At 39.7% G+C, this 13,778-nt stretch overlaps 1 protein-coding gene across 2 annotated transcripts in view; it reads right to left on the reverse strand.

Annotated features, from left to right (window-relative positions):
- MET (MET proto-oncogene, receptor tyrosine kinase) overlaps positions 1–12,870 on the reverse strand; it is a 117,220-nt gene extending 104,350 nt beyond the window's left edge. Inside the window, exon 1 of one of the 2 annotated variants that reach the window (XM_081288265.1) lies at positions 11,876–12,870. The gene's annotated coding sequence lies outside the window, so the exon portion shown is untranslated. The remainder of the gene's footprint in view (positions 1–11,875) is intronic. The other variant, XM_081288263.1, reaches the window with a different exon arrangement.
- Positions 12,871–13,778: the final 908 nt, after the last annotated feature.

Below are 13,778 nucleotides of genomic sequence, written 5' to 3' on the forward strand. Positions count from 1 at the left end.
GGAACACGTTTGTCTTCAATTTTACCTGGATAACCCTCCGTCTCTTTCAAGTTTCACCTTAGGTAGCACTTCTTCTCGGAAACCTTCTCTGATCTATTCTCATCTTCTAGTATGGGAATGAGAACACTCCCATGTGCTTATACATCACATCTGCCTTCCCCTGATCTAGCCTGTCTTGCTGTAATTTATTAATCTGTCTCTTACTAGACCACGAGCTCCAGTTTTAGCCCCTATGTTACTGTCATTACATGGCACTTGGTAAGCATTTGTCAAATGAAGAGATACAGAATGAATTCACATGTGAAAGAATGATCTTGAACAAAAATTTTGGCAATATAAATTGAAGAAGAAGACTAGATTAGAAAGACATTAGAGTGAAAAAAAATGTGTCAATGATTCAACATGGATTTGGACCATAGGAGAGACTGAGATGTTGAAGAGACTGAGAAGGCTCAAAAATGTCTGTATTGGGTGTCATAAACAAAGGTAAGGAAAATAGGAAGTGGAGAGCTTAGAGACAAAAAGTAATTAGTTAATAACTCTGAGGTATCTGTTTTAGTTATTTAAGTAGCAGTGTCTATAAAGTATATAACAACCTAACGATGGTGGTCTATGAAAAAGAGGAAGCAAAAACAGCAATTTGGGATCCACAGGTCCATTAGTGTATTTGAAGTCATTGAAGTAAGTGAGACAAACCAGGGTATGTTCAATGAGTGGAAAGGAAGAATTCAGATGGAATCTCAAAAAGATTAGAATCTGAATTAATACAAGTTGAGCATCCCTCAAATGAGAATCCAAAATCCAAAATCCTCCAAAATTTGAAATCTTTTGAATGCTGAAATGCTCAAAAGTTCTGAATTTCAGAGCATTTTGGATTTGGGGATTGGGGATGTTCAATCGGTAAAGTCTATGCAAATATTTCAAAAATCTGAAAAAAAAATCCAGAAATATGAAACATTTCTGGTCCCAAGTATTCCAGATAAGGGAGAGTCAAACTTTATTCTAAAAGATAGAAATAAACATTTAAATATAGAGCAGTAAGAGGAAAAGTTTGAATTTTTTCCCCCCAAAACTAAAGAACTTTAAGGAAGGGAGGACTAAGATATATAGTATATAAACATAGTGTATTCCACAGAAGAGTCAAGTGAGACAAAAACCAATGTCCATTAGATTGAGCAATGTGGAGGATACTGGGGATTAGTGAGGAGGCTTTCTTGGATGCATGAAAGAGTCTGCTTGAGTTAAACAAGTTAAGGAATGAATGGGAATAATGAAAGTAGAGAAAATAGGTTAGAAATTTATTTTCAAGATTTTTTTTCCTTAAAAGGATAGAGAGAAATGAGTGACTACTTGCCTTACATTTCTGTTTTATTTGTTTCTTGAAGCAGCAGCAAATTGAGTAAAAGAGCTCATGAGTAATGAAAGGTGAAGGAATCTTGAAAGCTGGGAAGGGTACATAGAGAGGGCTGGATAGGTGGAGTAAAGTGACCAAAGATGTAGGGGAAAATGGAACCAGGACAACAGGTTGAAAAGCCCATTTCGTTCTTTGAGATGGAAGCAAGGAGGTAATAATGGGTGACATGGAAACCATTTGAGCTTCTGTTACTCTCTAAATACAACAGCAGATCTTACACTGCAAATAAAGGGAGCCAAAGAGATCCAAGAGCTTTGGAAAATGGTGAGTGTCTGCAATCACTACAGTGAGTCTGGGGGAAAATGGGACTAGACCCAAGAAACCCGATTTGCCAGTAAGAGAAGTAAATGCAGTGGATTGGTTCAAGTAACTAAAACAGGAACAAAAATTGGCTTAAACAATCCTTATCTGAATGCACAGTGCCATTCCCATTATGTGTGTACACAGTCAGCTAAGTCTTGGGTACTAAATGGTTATACAGTTATGATCTAGGTAGTAAATTCCTTGTAATGTTTACATAATTCATCAGATCTATGGGCCTTTATTAACAGGAAATGCCAGCATTTTATTATTTTTATTTCAAAACCAGCTTTATTGAAATCTGAAAGGAACAACTTCAAGGAAAAGAAAATATATTGAAACAGATACTCTTCTCTCAATAATGCCAACAGTCTAAAGATGTTTAAGAAATGAATTAGATATAATGATCATTTATCTCTGAAAATTAAAACCCCATTTAGGAATTGTGGGAGAGCCTTTGTCCTGAATACCAGTCTAGTTATTCATTTAGAATCTTTAATAACATTTGGAAAGTAATTAATCAACTTATGACATAGATTCAAGGGCTGTCACCTTTCATTGTCATTAATGAAACTGTCTGGAATTTTTATCTGCACTTTTCTGGTGATTTAAAGAACTTGTTTTTTTTTTTTTTTTGTAAGCTCTTTGAAGACCAGAAGAAAGTCTAAAATCATTGGGCCTTGACGTACAGATTTCAATGAACAATCCAAGTAATGTGTTAATGAGACCAAAATAAAATTTAGAAGTCTCTTAATTTTGACAAGATGGAAAGAGAATTTTTGAAAAGTCCAAAATGCATATTCATTTCTGTTAGGAGGAAACTTTTTTTTCTGTCAACAATCTCTGCTTTGGCTGCTTCTTTATGTCATTCAAGAAAACTTTAAAATTGTACTATTTGATGCTCATTTAAAAACAACAATAATAGCTCAGGTAATATTTTAAGCTCAAAGGTTCACCCAGGTCCAAAATGGATTTTATTTGTTTGCTTGGTCCTAACTAGATAGTGGTTAGCCCGTGGGCTCTCTCTGGACAGTAGCCTCTGGCTGCAATGGGAGGAATTCTTCCTGAATGTGAAGCCACAGTTAGCTGACAGCTGCTCACCTAAGGGGGCTTTAAAAAGTCAGTGAGAGAAGGCAGACCCTGATATGAGCTTTCCTTCAGACTTTAGATAACCATCTGCATCTGCGTTTAGAATATGTAATTCCCATATACGCTTTGACTTGAACTTTGTATAGTCAAAGCCCAAAGAAATGGCTTCAAGATAATATCTTCAAGGAATGTTAGTTCACATCCCCAGCAGGTGATATTACGATGAAAACTGATTATAGATATGATGTTTATGGGTCATAAGTTTTGATCCCTGCAGTAATTAATACATCATAATGAGGAAATATACCAAAAAGATTTCAGTCATGAAAATGACGTAAAACATTTATAAACTTGATTTTTCCTTTAATATTATGACTTCCTTATATTAAAGATGTAATTTTATATGGAGTCTGTGAAAGTAGAAAATAGAGTACTTGGGATACGCCACTGACAGTCAGCTGTTTATGCTTCTGTTTGTACTCATGCTATTCTTACTAGTAGCTAAGGGGTAGGACACACTACAAGGTCTGATTTAGGACTGAAAAGACCAAATTAATCAGCTTTGTGCTACTACAGTGAAATACCAGAAGCGGCTAACTTCATAGAAAAAGGTTGACTTAGCTCATAGTTTTGGGTTCAAGGGCAGGGTGCCTGCACTGCCTCAGTTCTGGCAAGACCTCATGGTGAATAGTGTCACAGTAAGCGCTCACACAAGAAGCCAGGAGCCTGAGACCCTAGAGTCCCACAATCCCTTCTGAGGGCATGATTCTGCATCATGTGGACCTCCTACTACAACCCACCTCTTAATGGTGCACCACTGTCTCCCAATACCACCACCCTGGGACCAAGTACACTACTCATGAATTTGGGGGAAAACAAACCACAGAATAGATGACAGTGTATCTTCTCCCAGAATCCAGCCACATAAGACAGAAGTAGAGGGTAAGCTTAGATTTTGCTTACCGTGTGCCCTATCATTGTTCTGTGAGTTTCTCCTTATTTCCCATTTTAACCTGTCTGGTTCACTTGCAACACTACTCGTGACTTAGAATGTACCCATGCCCTTGACCCTTCATGTCTTCACCCACTATTAACCCTTTACGTCACAACCCAATACCTCATCAAAACCTCCAGGTCCTCTACTTTATCATCTATTTTTAATATCTGTGGTATGAGAGCAATTATGAAAAATGTTCTTAAAATTGAAATACCTCTTCCCAAATGTACAAATAAAGAGGTATTTGTTCATTTATTGAGGCATGAGATCTTTTAATTGGATTTTTAAAAATCTTCTAAATGTGAATGTGTACACATTGATACATGATTATTACTGGTAGTTTCAGCCAACCATAGAAATAAAAATTAAGATGTCTACACTGTACAAATAAGTTACTCCCTTATATAGTTCCATGTGTAATGAAATGTCAGAACAAGCTTTAATGATGATGTATGTATTGCATAAACCTTCAGGGTCAACGAAGGAAGTCTGCTTAAAGACCATAACAATGTAATTTACCCTTCCCCCCACCTCATACAAACCATAAGAAATTGCCAAATTCTGTCAACTCACATGTCACACAAAAACAACACACTTTTGATCAGGAAAGGTTTTCTGAAGATATGTGATGAGCAAGAAAGATCTCAATACCCATGTTTCAGTCCCAAGCAGCCCTGCACTCTGATCACCTGCATTTCAACTGCTCTCAAAGCTACCTGTTTTTGCTCAGTCCACCAGGGAAGTCCAGTTACCAGAAAATACACACTTACTAACAGGAAATCTGACGACCGTAAGAAGGTGTTTTCCTCTGTACAATAGAGTTCAAAGATGTGTCATCCATGCAATTTGGAGCAAAACGCAACACCTTTATTATGGTTGAATACCCCTCTCTCCTCCCTGCTGTATTATGGCAACTTATGATTACAGCATTACGTTTTCTGAGCCTGCTTGAACATGCATGCAGGTGACCTTCCCTTTTCTGTGCATAGCTTTCAATCAGTAAGCATGTCAAGGTGGGAGGAAGGATGACAGGAATAGCAAAAGAGGAAAAATCAATTTTCAGAAAGCATATGGTAACAACTGAATATTTAATCAAATTAGCCTAGAAATTCCTTCCTATTTTCAGCACTCTTTGCAAGGCAGTTGCTTCATGGTACAAAATGAATTTCAATAAATGTCATATATTTAGTTAGATGGCTTATTTTTAAAATTTGTTGAAACAGGTCACCGACTCACAATGTCTCGTTCCAAGACATGACAGATGGGTATTGATATTGAATAGAGAGATTGACATTAGCCGGAAGGTTCTAGGCAGAAGAAAAAGTCATTCATTTAACACCCAACAAAATATTTACTGCGTACCTACTACGTGCCAAGAAAAAAAAATTATAAATATTTGGGCTTTATATTGCAATAGAAAGAGGAGGTGTGTCCAAATCATTTCCTTGGGGTTAGTAAGGATTCTGACTGAATACTAGAGTACACAGTCTTTAAGGGTACTTATATTTTTTTCCCATCACATCAAAAATGCATTAGTATTCATTCAAACATCCATGCTGTCATGGTTGCAGGATTTTATACCTAACATGGATTTTTAAAGATGCTGTTTACTGACCCTTAGCAAAACCAACTTCCTATTTTTTTTTCTGGAACAAAAAAAAGGGGGCCTTACATGGTTTCAAAGATTTCTGAGACATCAAAGAGCTCAGAGGGACACACAGTTTATGGATAATGGCTTAAGATTTAGTGAATCAAAAACACATGGATTAAATTTCCCTTAAAAGACCCCTAGGTTTAAAACTTCAAGAAGGAAAATGCACTGGTCCCAAGCAAAGCCAACACTCATTTTTTTTTTGTTTCTAATTTTTAAAGTGAGTTTGAGATGCTTTTGGACCCAAAATTTGGTTGGCTTTTTCTCTCCCACATGAATTGGCCCCAAAGGACTTGACCTACCTCTGTTAAACAAATTTACTCCACCTCTCAGATTTGTAAAGACTACTATCATATGTTAAAATTCTCCAGCTTTGAATGTTCTTCTGGATATTTTCAATAAGATATTAAAAATTAAAAATCGTCCTTGGTCTTATCCAACAATTTGGATAATCCCTTCCCACCCCCCCACCTCAGATAAGCCATAAGAAATTGCCAAATTCTGTCAACTCACATGTCACATGAAAACAACACACTTTTGATCAGGAGAGGTTTTCTGAGAATATGTGATGAGCAAGAAAGATCTCAATACCCATGTTTCTTTTCTTTCTTTTACATTCAACTTCAAAATTGGACCTGAGATTCTAGGTACCGTCTCAGATTTCCAACTACTGGGGAACATAAGATCATTTCAAAACAGGAAAAGGGCACTGATCTTAGTTTGTGCACCATTTCATGACATTATTATATTTGCATTTAAAATAGTAGGAAGAAATACGGTACATAATCTTCCTTTCTAACACAATGGCCTTCCAAAGGCAGCTAGCCCAGGCATTTCACCGAGTTTTTTAGGACTAAAGAAACAAGTTAGTGCATAACCTGTGAGCTTTTATTCCTTTGGAAAAATAGATTGCAACACTGATCTGATTGCTTTTAAAGGGCACACAAAACCAGCAAGGTGGTGCAAGTTTTGAATTTCAATGGCAGAGGAATAACAACAGGCGAAGTTCTGTCAGATTAAAAAAAAAAAAAAGCCAATATTCCAATGCGAGGTTTTATCCTGAATGAGAGAACTTGGGAATTAAGTTCATATATAAAGTTAGGATGGATTCAGATTTCAGAGAACGACTATTTCAGTTTAAGAATAAAACAACTAGACTATTCTTTACTTTAGAAATACACCTACTTGATGCACAATATGTGGGTTGATAAGTTGAGAAAATAAGTATGTAACAATAGGTGATCAATTATAAAATATTTTTTTTTCTTTTTTGAATTGCTTGATTTACAGGGGAAATTTTTGAGAATTCTAAAAAAATAAAATGTTTTTCAGAAGTGGTCATGGGGCTCTGGCTGTGCCAGATGCGGAATCCTATAGGACCCAAAGGTTCCACAGGGGACAACTTAGCAGACATAGTGAGGAACCAGAGTGCAACTGGATCCCCCAGGGGCCAAATATGGCCTGCAGACTTTCTGTCTCTTTAGGCCTTAGAGTGTTTTAAAGGCACTGAATCAACATTTTAAAACTGGGAGATGTTTAGCTTCTTTTGAAAATTTGAAAGATGCGAAGTACTGCTTGGGCCTGGGCCTCTCATCCTAAGCCTTAAGGTGACTCTCATGATGCCAAATGGTGACTGTCCCTTCAGGTGAGGCGTTTTCCAAGCAATAACTAGCTGCTAGTGAAATGGTTAGTTTTGCTCCTTTAAGTTACCTATTTCCAAATTTTCATTCAGGATATAGATCATAACAGAGGGAGGAGGAAAAGAGGAAGAAAATCAAACGTGGTTCCTTAACACTGGAAAGGCAAGAGAAAGAGAAGAAAAAGAGAAGTGCAGGGCACAGAGGATCTGCACAACATCAGCAATCGCCTCCTTTCCTGTCTCTAGGTTCATATTTTGGAAGGGATCAGCAACCAAGGCCGTGGTATTACTCTCAACAAATCCCACTGGACTAGGCTCACAGTATAGAAAATAAGAAGGAGGTCCAAATGGACCAATATCTCTGATGGAACATGGCTCAGGGGAATGTAGAGAAATGCTGTACATTTCTTTCCATACCTCATAAACCAAGAGGTATGGGTCGCCCCTCTATTTTCATCTTTGAAACTGTAACTGTGGTGGACATTGTCCAGATTCCCCGGCCCCTAAAACCAGAGACTCTGTGAACAGCTGTGTAAGCTGTTCACTGCATGATTCCAGAAAAAAAAAAAAAAAAAAAAAAAACAAGATGAGAAGGGAACTCTTGAGGAGTGCTCCCAATATTTACATGACTCATCCCCATCTCCACAGGTTCTAGCTCAAACCTTTGATGTGAGGCCTTCCCTGACCTCGCTACTGAATTTTTCTCTCACCATCCTACCCCCTCTTAAGCTTTGATGGTGTCTATTCTCCTTCACCACTTTATTCTGCCGTGCAGCTCTTATCACTACCTAACATGTAACACATTTGACTTGCATGTTTATTGTTCGCTTGCCTCAACAGAAGAGAGCATCATGAGGTCAGAAGTTGTTTTTCTGCTTTATTCTCTACTAAAACACCGATATCTAGAACTAAGCCTAGTAGGTGCTCAACAAATCATTCTGCATGAATGACTTAAATACTCAATCACATTTTCAGAGTATAAGAACCTGACTCTCATTAGAACTGGTAATTCTCTAACCACATTTCCTTCATTATATTACAAGAAACATTTTAAAGTTCTATCAACCATTATATAATTTATGTGGCCCAGAGTCTTTAGGTGATTTCTGGGAGGCCTATAGCTACATAATTTATCACAGATTTTAAAATCAACAAGAGTAACCTGCATAAACACACTTGCACATGCTTACACAATCACAGGAAGAAATGCATATGCCTTTGTGTGTGATTGCAAAGTTAATTGTTCCCCATTTCACAGTGCTCACACCTCCTGCTATAATGCCACATGTGTGATTTTTCTCTCAATTATATTTTACAGCTTATAAAAACACTTTCTTCATTTTTTCCCTTGAAAAGCAAAGTAGTCAGATTTTACTGGATGTTTTTATTGAAACAAAACCCAAGGGGAATATTTTAAACTGTTTAACACAGCTGAAGAGATATCTGAGAATGAGCTCTCTGATGGAAGTGCAGATTACAAAATTACTCACAGTTTTTAATCTGATAACAGGAGAACACCCCACACATATGAATGAGGCCTTTACTTGGTATGTCCTACTACAAAAAGAGAAAAGGAGAAATAGAGATAGAGAGGGAGGAGATGAGAAAAACTCCAGGAAATGTTAGATTCATCATCTATCACTAACTTACAGATTCCATCCGATAGCTCGTTGGAAAATTTCTCCAAGAGTGAGCCTGGCTTGATGACTTGGGTATGTGGTGCTATTGAGAGGATGGGGTTGGGCTCAAGTTCAGTTTCCTTGACTATTATATGAGACTACTAAGCTATTAATATCAGTCACACCCAGCTCCCAGTATCAGAAAGATGATACATGAAGAAGCTGCTTGAAAAATTTAAAGTCTTTAAACTCAAATCTTTTTTAAAAAATATTTATTTTTTAGTTGTAGTTGGACACAACATCCTTGTTTTATTTATTTATTTTTATGTGATGCTGAGGATTGAACCCAGGGCCTCGCACACACTAGGCAAGCATTCTACTGCTGAGCCACAACCCCAACCCTAGACTCAAATCTTTTGATTTTTAAAAAATTCTGTTACTTAGTAGCAAATTGGGATATTCTTACTGTCTTTCTCATATAATGTCCCCTTAATGATTATATGGATTTGCACTCCATTTTATGTATGTGATGCCGGTCTGCATAACTAGATTGTAAACCCTTCAAGGGCAGATAGGCAGATCATTCATTTCTTCCTTTAAAAAAAAAAATTCTCCTAGTACCCAGCACATATGATACTCAAAGTAAAGTTCAGTTATTTTTGGTGAGGCAAATGTGGGCCTGGCAGCAACTCGGTGTCTGTTAAGAACAGAGAATCAAAGTAATCCTGAATTGACATTAGTCAGCGTACCTATCATTTATTACTAAGAGCTGACTATTTATTTTGCACTGAGAAAAGCCCATGCAGAAAACTCTGCCCTGAGGGCTTTGTGTCAAAGACATGAGTTCTAACATACATCAGCCAAGAAAAAGAAACAAATTCCCTGGCATTTAAGTTTCTGCATGTATTTTCTCCCCCTAAGTGAGCACAATAAGAAAACTAGGCGTCCCATGAACAAATATAGTAAACCAAGGGAAATCTCAGGGACGGGCAAAAGAAAGAATAGATGGCTCTGATGAGAATCACTAAATGTAATGACAGTAAAGAAGAAACCAGGAAACTGCAATGGAGAAATGTGGACACAGAGGGTTTGGAAGGGGTTGTGACCAAGCAAAGAGAAGAGGACGAGAAGGAAGGAGCAGAGAGATGGGAGGCGATCTGAATGTGTGTGCTACCTTAATATTGCTTTGATGTAGCCACCTGACAAAGTGTGTGTCCTGAGAGGAAAGTGTCCTTCAGAGTTATTCACTTTAAAATAACCATATTTGAGAAGAAAAGTTCACTTGGGGCTATTATACAGATTGGCAAAAGAAAAACTAGACCAATTCTATTTTGAACTATTTGTTTCTGACAACAGCTACAATAGTTGATTCTTAAAGGGAATTAAGAAATCAAGCCCTCATTAAAAAGAAAATTCAAGATTACTGTAGGGTATATGCTTATAAGGTCTTAAAATGAATTTATAAAATATAGGAATTCCCTCTACTTAGAAAAATGTTATTTTTCTCTGATTGTAGGTTTAAAAGTAGTGAAAATATTAGTTTTGAGCTTTCACAGTGATTGGCCATGGTTCATCTGGTACATTTTTATTATTCAGATAAACCTCATCCTCTAATTCTGAAAGCATCAAATGTAAATCCGTATTGCAAATGATCAAGAACAAAGCATCTTTGAAAAAGGAGTAGGCAACAGACGGTCTTCTATCTGTCATAAATCCCATCTTACTCAAAACAAGATATGTTTAAGTTAATAGCTATTGGCTTATGCTCTGTTAAGTTTGAAAACTGAACACAAATTTTAAACTACCAGTATATTTTATAGGCAATCAGACATGTTTTTAGTACTACAAAATTTCTTACAAATGATGTAAATATTACCTGTGTCATTCATCAGTTCAAAAAGTAAAATTGAATGTAAAAGACTTGCCACAAGAGACCAAAGCACCTCATCTTTGTTCCTTTATGAATTTTGACGGGTTGCAAACAAAGCCCAAGAAGCTTCTAGCTGGAAAGGAAAGCTATATACCTGCAAATAATCCCAGCATCATTTACACTGTTCACATAAAAGCACAATTTATGTCCCAGTAGCAAAGAGAATCATGATGTACATCATTTTCAGATCATCTTCATGCAGAAAAAATTCATTAGTCAGCTATAATAGTTTAGCTGTAAAGGAAAATAATGTTTTTCTGAATTCATTTGCATGGCAATGTGCATGTGTCTGGCTGATGGAAACCACAGAATAAATCTCCACCCAATGCTACAAAATGTGAACAGTCTTCTTAAAATTCAGTCTATATTCTCTCCTGCCTCGGCTTTTCCAATCCTCTCATATTCACGGGCCATCTTAACTTGGCAATTAAAGTATCCTGATTATTTTGCCTAAGAGAGTTGACAATATTTCATTCTGCTCAAGAGCTCCTTTGAACATAAAACTGTGATAAGGGAAAATCCACTAGGCAACTATTCATGCGTGAGCCCCAGGAACCCTTTCCAACTGCCAAATAGCAAATGGCTCTTTTTAAAACATAAGATATGAAACGGGAAACCACCACACTTTGGAGTAAATTCTGCATTGTACTTTTTATGGGTGCTTTCAGTATTGGGTCAACACCAGCACCAATAGAACCACAGACCTCTGGTTCTAATCTATTTCACTTAAGAGCTAAGGTATGATTGAAAACGGTGGATCACAAGCCCTGTGTGTTTGCCAGAAATGAAGAATTCTCACCGTCCCAGAAACACCTGCCCCTTGGAAAGACCCTCACATAATACAGATAAATCAGAGCTGGGAACAAGGAAATGGCTTGGCTCAAACCTTGCCAGCTGCATCACCCTGGACAGGGTGACCGGATCCCTTCTGTGAGGGCTGAGTCAGATCACAGCCTTGAAACTTGCTGGGCCATAACAGTCATTCAGCGCCTAGGGCCCCAGCGGCCCCTCTCCCGCCCAAGTCGCACAGGTGACCAGAAACAACCCCTGAAAGCGACAAGTCCAATTCTAGTTCCCACCTCCCTCTGTCTACATCCCTTCAGTTTCCGAAGCCCCTAAAGTCTCTCCCACATCCGCGGTTTCGTCCTCTGGAACAGCAGTCAGGTCTCTTAGGGGAACAAAGAAAGCAGAAGAGAGGTGGGATGCGGGATCTGAGGAGGGCTGTAGTTTTTTTACCTTGAAGTGCCCAGGAACCGGCAGAGGAGAAGTCAGCGGCGCAGGGACCACCCGCGCGCTCCGCGCCTCCCCGCCTCCTCGCAGTGGGTCAGCTGTCGCCCCGCATCTGGCTCGCGCCCTCCGCCCGGCTCCGCATCTGGTCACAAAGCTCTCGGAGCGTTGCGGGCGGCGAGGGCCTCTGGGTCACCTGCGGCCGGGCCGAGCCCTAGCGCCCCGCCCGCCCGTCGGCCGCGCTGCCTCCGCCCCTAGGCAGCCGCGCGCTGCCCGGCGGTGACTCAGCCGGGCATCGGCGCGCGCGGCCCGCAGCGGCCCGGGCGCGTCTAGGCGGGAGGCACCGCGAGGTGACGGGACCCAGGAGCTCTCCCGTCCGCCCGCCCGCGCGTGCGACCCAGCACGTGTCTGTCTGTTTGTCTCGCTTGCAATTCGTCCGCCTCGTCAGCGGATCGGAGGACCGCTGAGGTGGGGACTGGCACCACCCAGAGGGGGAAACCGGCCCCCGCCCTTCCTGCCGCCCGCTCGCCGCGCCTGGCCCCGCGGGGGTCGCGTTTCCTCCCGCCCCTCCCCCGCCCACGGCAAGGTGAAACTTTGTAGGTGGAGAAGTTTTCTTGCCCTGGCTGTGCGCTCTCTCCGCCCTCAGCTAAGGCAGTCTGAAGTTAGCACACCGGGGGATAAGCGGGACCAAGTCTCCCCCTCCTGGTCCTCCGGCGCCTGGTGTCAGCGCGCGGAGCGCAGAGCGCACGACCCGCACCTTCCGCGCACCCCAGCGCGTTGCCAGTGGGAAGATCCCTAGGCGCTGACCTCGGCTTCTCCCACTCCTCCGCTAGCCGCCGGGCGCACGCCTGGATGCAGACAGGTTTGGGCACCGCGGAAACAAGGAATTCTTTGTCGGAGACAGTGGTAGGAGTGGATGGACGATTGTCCCAAAGATTGCATTACGCAACCGTTATCCCCTAATAAGAATAACTCGGATTTCTGGAAGGAAGAACAACAGAGGAGTTTAACCTCCGAAAGGGTTCAGTTTAACTTTTTGCCCCCTGTTGCCAAAAGTAGGCCGATTGAATAAGGAAATAGCAGTAAGCAAACAAAACCGAACAAAAGTTTAATTCTTAAATGTTGAAGTCTCAGGTCTTTCTTTCTCTTTTTCTCTCTCAGTTTTTGGCAGTCTGCATGGTTTTTTTTCCACCTTTAAAAAAATGGTGCACTATAATTGTACATATTGATGGGATTTGTCGTTGCATATCCATATCGTAGGTGCACACAATATAGTAATATAATTTGGCCAATATCATTCCCCAGCACTTTCCCCCTCCCTCCCCGCTTCTCACTTCTTGGTACAACTTTCTCTTTTTAAAGGGTTTTGGAACCTTGGTGAATTGAATTAGGATTCGTTTGTTAAGATACATTTTTGTATTTTACATGTAAAAATTGGCATTGATCTACAAGAATAAACAAACACTTAAAGGTAGTAGGATCTAAGGAACTCCATTACCTGTTAGAACTTAAAAGTTCTTTCCAAGTTTCATAAGGGCTTTTTCAGTAATGGCAGGGTATGAGAGGTGGATCTGTTTTTCATTGGCAGTTATGGGACAAAATAACAGTTACTATGCAGGTTCAGGTATTATTTTCTATAGAATGGAGAATAGGAAAATACAGTAAGACTAGTTATCATTTTCCAAGAACTTAGTGTGTGCCAGGTACATTACCAGAGACTACAAAATGATTTGAACACACAAAAGTGATTATCTTATTATTCCAATTCTGTAGAAAAGGAAAGTCCCCATTACACTAATGGAGTCCTCATAGAATCATTTTTTTTTTATTGTTGGTTGTTCAAAACATTACATAGTTCTTTTTTTTTAAGAGAGAGGAGAGGAGAGGGAGAGAGAGAGAGAGAGAGAGAGAG

This window comes from Spermophilus citellus (genome assembly GCF_964194105.1).
Source record: "Spermophilus citellus genome assembly, chromosome: 3".
NCBI classification, from domain to species: domain Eukaryota; kingdom Metazoa; phylum Chordata; class Mammalia; order Rodentia; family Sciuridae; genus Spermophilus; species Spermophilus citellus.